This window comes from Piliocolobus tephrosceles, chromosome 3, assembly GCF_002776525.5.
Source record: "Piliocolobus tephrosceles isolate RC106 chromosome 3, ASM277652v3, whole genome shotgun sequence".
NCBI lineage: Eukaryota > Metazoa > Chordata > Mammalia > Primates > Cercopithecidae > Piliocolobus > Piliocolobus tephrosceles.
The window spans coordinates 112264504-112271754 of NC_045436.1; the positions used below are offsets into that span (position 1 = coordinate 112264504).

Genomic DNA, 7251 nt, shown 5'->3' on the forward strand with positions numbered 1-7251 from the left:
CCTTTTGCAGCACCTACAGGCCACCTGCGTTCCTTGGCTTGAGACCCTTCCTCCATCTTTAAAGCCAGCATCATGGCATCTCCAGATCTCTCTTGACTCTGACTCTTCTGCCTCCCACTTCCAACTACAAGGACCTTAGTGATTATATTGGGCCCACCTGAATAGTCCAGTATAGTCTCACCATCTCACGGTCAGCTGGTGCTTGCTTCAGCATCACAAATATTAAAATTGTTTTTTGGGTTTTTTTTTTTTGGTTTGTTTTTGTGTGGGGGGTTTTTTGTTTGTTTGTTTGTTTGTTTTGAGGTGGAGTCTTACTCTGTCACCCAGGCTGGAGTGCAGTGGCACAATCTCGGCTCACTGCAACATCTGCCTCCTGGGTTCAAGTGATTCTCCAGTCTCAGCCTCCCAAGTAGCTGGAATTATAGGTGTGCACCACCACGCCCTGCTAATTTTTGTATTTTTGCTAGAGACAGGGTTTTGCCCTCTTGGCCAGCTTGGTTTTGAATTCCTGACCTCAAGTGATCTACCCGCTTCAGCCTCCCAAAGTGTTGGGATTACAGGCGTGAGCCACCACGTCAGGCCACATATACTAAAATTGGAATGTTACAGAGAAGATTAGCATGGCCCCCATGCAAGGATGGCAGGCAAATTTGTGAAGTGTTCTGTATTTTTGAGAAAAAGAAAAGTATGGGCATGGTGGCTCACGTCTGTGATTCCTGCACTTTGGGAGGCCGAGGTGGGAGGATTGCCTGAACCCAGGGGTTCTAGACCAGCCTGGGCAACATGGCAAGATGTTATCTCTACAAAAATTTTAAAAATTAGCCAGGCATGGTGGCATGCGCCTGTAGTCTCAGCTTGGGAGGCTGAGGTGGGAGAATCACTTGAGTCCAGGTCAAGGTTGCAGTGAGCCATGTTCACGCCACTGCACTCTAGGCTGGGTGACAGAGAAAGACCCTGTCTCAAAAAAAAAAAAAAAAACAGAAAAAAGGTCAGATTTGCAACCTTAATTCCATCTTGCTATATTACATAACACATTCAGAGGTGGTGAGGAATAGGATGTGGACATTTTTGAGGGACCTTTATTCTGTCAACTACAACATCCTTTCAGCTACAGTCACATCTGCTCAGGTTCAAAGAGAGGGAACATAGATTCCACCTCTCAATGAGAGCTGTGTCAGTCACCTTATAACAAGAGCATGTGGGATAGGAGATACTGCGATGACCATATCTGGAAAATAGTCTTTTACATTCGCAAACACAAAAAATCTGGAAAATCCCATAATATTTTTTTATTAATAAACTGTCTGGCATACGGCTATATAACTTTTTACCAATATTTTTGGCTGTATGCTCTCTGATCACCTCTTCATATGATAATAACATATTAATATAATTTTCTGTAGAGAACATTTTTTAAAATTTAGTTTTTCCTCTAACACGGCTAGTCAACTTTTGTTTTTAAAAAATTATTGCTGTTTTAAAATGTTTATTTCAGTTTTATAATTCATTGTTAATACCATAGTATATTTTATGGTTGATATCAGATTTGGGAAAATCTTTACCAAGCTTTTTCTGCCTACGAGCTATAAAAAATCCAAGATACCAGTGAAAATGGACAGACTCATTACTTAGCTTCTCATCTGTTTCTTTATTGCAGAAGCATATTTTGAAGTTTATGTCATCTTTGTCAGTGTCAGTATTTTGTATCAAATCAGCAAGAAATTTCTATATTTTTATATGATTTTATGATTCCTTCCTCTTAATAGAGTATCAATCCAAGAGTTTACCCATTACTTCTAAAAATTTCTCTTTTCCTTCTAAGGAAGCACTGGTTTTCGAATGATCTGGAAAAAAGTATTATACATAGTTTGCTTCTTGGTATCTGAACAAGAAGCAAATATCGTCATGCATTTTTATCACTTTTATTTCATATCCCATTAACTTTTTATGTAAATTTTCGCTTAGTTCTTCATTAAAAGCACTTTTAGATAACAAAACAGAGCACCTTTCTTTTATATCCAAATTAGGATTTTATAATTTCTCATTATTTTATTGGAACAATCCAAAATGTGTTTTTAAATTTTAAATGATATGTTCTCAACTTAACTTCCCCTTAGATCCCCAAAATGCTGGTAGACACTCAAGCACCTCTAAATTCAAGGGAAAATGATACAGTGAAATTTGACATGGAGAAAGATAGCAGCCTTAACTGATTGTAATTAAAATCACTTAGTTTCACAAAACTCAAAAAAATATATATGTGAACTATATCAGTCAGGGTTCTCAAGAGAAACAAAACCAATAGGACATATATAGATATATAGTCGTGCACAGCAAAATGATGTTTCGATCAGTAACACACCATATATATAACAGTGGTTCCATAATATTATAACATTGTATTTTTACTGTAGCTTTTATCTGTTTAGATATGTTTAAATACACAAATATTTACCATCGTGTTAGAGTTATCTACAGTATTCTGTACACTAACATACTGCAAAGATTTGTAGCCTAGGACAGTAGGTTATACCATATAGCTTAGGTGTGTAGTAAGCTATACTACCAAAATTTGTGTAAGTACACTATGATGTTTACACAATAATAAAAGTGCCTAATGATGCATTTCTCAAAACTTATCTTCATCATTAAGCAATGCATGACTGTATATAGAAGGAGATTTATAATGAGGGATTGGCTTGTGCAATTATGGAAGCTGAGAAATCCCACAATCTGCTGTCTGCAAGCTGGAGACCCACGAAACCAGGTGGTGTAGTTCCGGTACAAGGCCCAAAGGCCTGAGAACCAGGGAAACCAATACTGTTAAGTCCCAGTGCAAGTCCAAAGGCCTGAGAGTCAGGAGCACTGATATCCAAGGCAGGAGAAGATGAATGTCCCAGCTCAAGCAGCAAGGGAAAATTCACCCTTCTGCTCCGCCGTTTTGTTCTATTCAGGCCTTCAGCGTAGTGGATAATGCCCACCCACATTGGTGAGGGTGGTGTTCTTTACTAGCCTACTGATCCAAATACCATTCTCTTCTGGAAATGCTTTCACATATACACCCCAAAATAATGTGTTTTACCAGCTACCTGGGCATCCCTTAGTTCAGTCAAGTTGACGTAAAATTAACCATCACATGAACACTCTGCTGGGGCCACTCTTGAGAACTTGGAGAGAGTCTGTGCAAATGAGGGCCCCTGAAGCTAAATTTCATTCGCTTTATAATAATCTACATATAGTAATCAATAATGAAGTTGTCAAGCACCATATTCAGTGATTTATATGTCCTGACATAACTTTAATGCCTGTAACACACATAAGTGGTAAGTACCATCACACAGACCCAGAAATAGAGGCCCAGGGAGTTTATGTAACTTAATCCCACAGCTAGGCAGTGGTGGAATCGGTGTTCAAACCTAGACAATCTGACTCTAGTATCCACACTCTTTTTTTTTTTTTTTTTTTGAGACGGAGTCTCTCGCTGTGTTGCCCAGGCTGGAGTGCAGTGGCGCGATCTCATCACTGCAAGCTCCGCCTCCCGGGTTCACGCCATTCTCCCGCGTCAGCCTCCAAGTAGCTGGGACTACAGGCGCCCGCCACCACGCCCGGCTAGGTTTTTGTATTTTTTTTTAGTAGAGACGGGTTTCACCATGTTAGCCAGGATGGTCTCGATCTCCTGACCTCATGATCCACCCGCCTCGGCCTCCCAAAGTGCTGGGATTACAGGCTTGAGCCACCGCGCCCGGCCGTGTATCCACACTCTTAACCACTATTTTGCAGTGACATATAGTTACTATGTTACATAAATCAAGCCTAGTGACTATGTTACATAGATCAAGCTTATATCTGAATTGTTTTATTTTCCTTCTTCTCAAATACCAGGAAGAAGATCTATTTGGTTATGTTTCCTATTAAGTTCACTCAAAATGGCTGCATCAGCAGTTTAGGTTAGTTTAAGCACAGGCAATTGGGATTGGGTGTTTTATTAGGAAATTTAATCACTGGTCACCTGTATACATGTGTGGGGGTGGGGTGGGGGTGTATGTTTCCTTTGTTTTTTGTTTTTCTTCAATAGAAAGCAAATATGCTTTCGAGAAATCTTATCTTATCTCTGTCAAACTAATCTGAAAAGAAACTGTCTAGACAGACCAGGTCTACCAGGATCAACTACCCTTACCCTAGAGTTTTGAATTAACATGTTTCTTAAAAAAAGCCAGCCAGTTGTTTCAACACAGTCCCACCACTCAAATCTCAGGAAAGCCAGCAGGGAAAGAAAAATGAGTCTCCTTCTTTTGTGCCTGGGGGAGGTGTCTAAAGATCTGAGACATCATGTGAGTGTGTTGTATCAGTAGTTTGCAAATGTTTTGGGGCCAGAAAGAAATTGTGCTGTGTTCCTATTCCTCCTGATAAGGACTATTTTGCAGACATGTGGGTTCTTTTCCACCTTATGACAAGGAAGGGTTTTTAAAGTCTTTATAACAGAAGATGGTAATCAGCAAAGCAGAGACTCTACCATTATTAGCTCTGCTATTATATTCTCAGAAGCTGCATACCATCATTCTAAGAGGAAGTCAAGGCCCTCTGCTAACTCACTGCTAAAAATAACAGGTTTGAGGTTTACAGCCTGTGGTGGATTCTAGGAGGTAGAGATGGTAAGGGGTGGACAAAAAGAGTTCATAGAAAAGAAACTTCTTTCGAAATGTGCCAGAAGTTACCATTTTATTGTGCTTATTGTGTTGTGCAATGTTAAGTTTTTATGATGGACATAAATAATATACTATCTCAAGATCTTGTATTTAAACAGGACAGAAACATATTGACTCATTCTGCATGAAGATTAGCTTCCAAGAATATTCAGGTTTCCATAGCCGTGTGTCTTATAAATGCAGCATTTAAAAATCTTCATTGCTTCTTTTGTTCAGTTTAATAAAAGTTGTCTGGGCAGCTAATTATTCCAGGCATAGTGGAGGAAACAGTAGATACAAAATGACTGTGGTTTAGACCCTACTGTCAGAGAGCTCAGAGCCTAATGGGAGAGATCAGAATTACAAATCACAATACTGTTATGCAAGTTTCCCGAGGATAGCAGTGTGTAGAAAGGATAGCAGCAAAATGGAGAGGATAGTTATCTCAGGAGGGAGAGAGAGATTTCACTGTGTGACTGTCTTCTCCTTTCAACTCAGAATATTTCGTATATTTTTAAGAATGAGCAGTTCTGCACAAGAACAGATTAACAACATCTAAGCGACTCAAGAGTACACGTGGGTAGAACTTCCACCTTCCAGATGTCCTTTTGACATTGGTGCTTCCAGTATATTTGTGAAACCCATTATCCTAACTAAAACTACTTCAGGTTATACTTTTTACTTATTTAGGCTAAGTGAGATTATTGCCATTTCCCTCTAAGGGTTACTTATTTTATTTCTTCTTCTTCCTCCTCCTCCTCCTCCTCCTCTTCTTCTTCTTCTTCTTCTTCTTCTTCTTCCTCCTCTTCCTCTTCCTCTTCTTCTTCTTCTCTTTCTCCTTCTTTTCCTTCTTTTCCTTCTTCTCCTCCTTCTTCTCCTTCTCCTTCTTCTCCTTCTTCCTTCTTCTCCTTCCCCTTCTTCTCCTTATTCCTTCTTCTCCTTCTTCCTTCTCCTTCGTCCTTCTTCCTTTTTTTTTTTTTTTTTTGAGACAGATCTTCACTCTTGTTGCCCAGGCTGGTGTGCAATGGCGCGATCTCAGCTCACTGCAACCTCCGCCTCCCAGGTTCAAGTGATTCTCTAGCCTCAGCCTCCCGAGTAGAGACCAGAAAAATGTACATTACCACAACAACATTAGTTGTATTAGATTGTTTGGTTACAGGTGATTTTGTTTTTCTTTTTCCACATTTATTTTCCACATATTATTCCACATAGAATAATAAATCCTTAAGTGGTCTATTTTACTTCAGAGTAACTACATCTTTCATATATACACACACACACACACACACACGCACACACACACACACATATATATATATATATATATATATTTTTTTTTTTTTGAGATGGAGTCTGGTTCTGCCGCCCAGGCTGGAGTGCAGTGGCGTGATCTCGGCTCACTGCAACCTCCGCCTCCCAGGTTCACGCCATTCTCCTGCCTCAGCCTCCCAAGTAGCTGGGAGTACAGGCACCCACCACCACACCCAGCTAATTTTTTTGTATTTTTAGTAGAGATGGGGTTTCATCATGTTAGCCAGGATGGTCGTGATCTCCTGACCTCATGATCCGCCCACCTTGGCCTCCCAAAGTGCTGGGATTACCAGGCGTGAGCCACCACTCCTGGCCAGGGTTACTTATTTTAATCATGAAAGTAATAATAGCACACTACAGAAAATGTGGAAAAAGAAAAATAAAATCACCTGTAACCAAACAATCTAATACAACTAATGTTATTGTGGTAATGTATATTCTTCTGGTCTCTTTTCTGATTATATATATATATAATTGTATTGTAAAATACACAAACAAGAGAGTATATGTATGTTCAATGTAAAGACCATCAATAAAGGCTGGGCATGGTAGCTCACACCTGTAATCCCAGTACTCCAGGAAGCCAAGGAGGGAGGTTCACTTGAGGCCAGGAGTTCAAGACCAGCCTGAGCAACATAGATAGACCTCATCTCTATAAAGCTTTTTTTTAATTTGCTAGGCATGGTGGTGCATACCTGTAGTCCTAGCTACTCAGGAGGCTAGGGCAGGAGTTGAAGGCTGCAGTAAGCTATGTTCAAGCCACTGCACTCTGGCCTGGGCAACAAAGCAGGACGCTCTCTCTAAAAATATAAATAAGTAAATACCATTGATAAAACAAGTAATCATGTATCCACTACCCAAGTTAATCAATAGAATATAATCTGAAACCTCTGGATGCTCTTCCTGGATCCCATCCCCTACTCTCTCTCTCCGAAAGGAACCCTAGTACCAAATATACAGTTAATCATTCCCTTCCTTTTAAAAATAGTTTATCTGTATCCCTAAATAATATGTTGTTTAGTTTTTAAAGTTTATATAAGTGAAATCACACTGAGTATATTTTTCTGTGACTTTTTTTTCTAACTTCGTTTTTGAGCTTCATCCATGTTTGCCTATAGCCATAGTAAATTTTATTGCCATATAATTCCATTGTATAAAAATATATAGTCTGGCCAGTTGTGATGACTCGTGCCCATAATCCCAGCCCTTTGGAAGTCTGAGGCAGGAGGATCGCTTGGGACCAGGAGTGCAAGAC

At 39.7% G+C, this 7251-nt stretch overlaps 1 non-coding gene across 1 annotated transcript; it reads left to right on the top strand.

Annotated features, from left to right (window-relative positions):
- The first annotated feature begins 562 nt into the window (after positions 1 to 562).
- On the top strand, positions 563 to 672 carry LOC111549424. The gene has a single exon (XR_002733733.2). It is a non-coding gene; the product is annotated as a U6 spliceosomal RNA (small nuclear RNA).
- Positions 673 to 7251: the final 6579 nt, after the last annotated feature.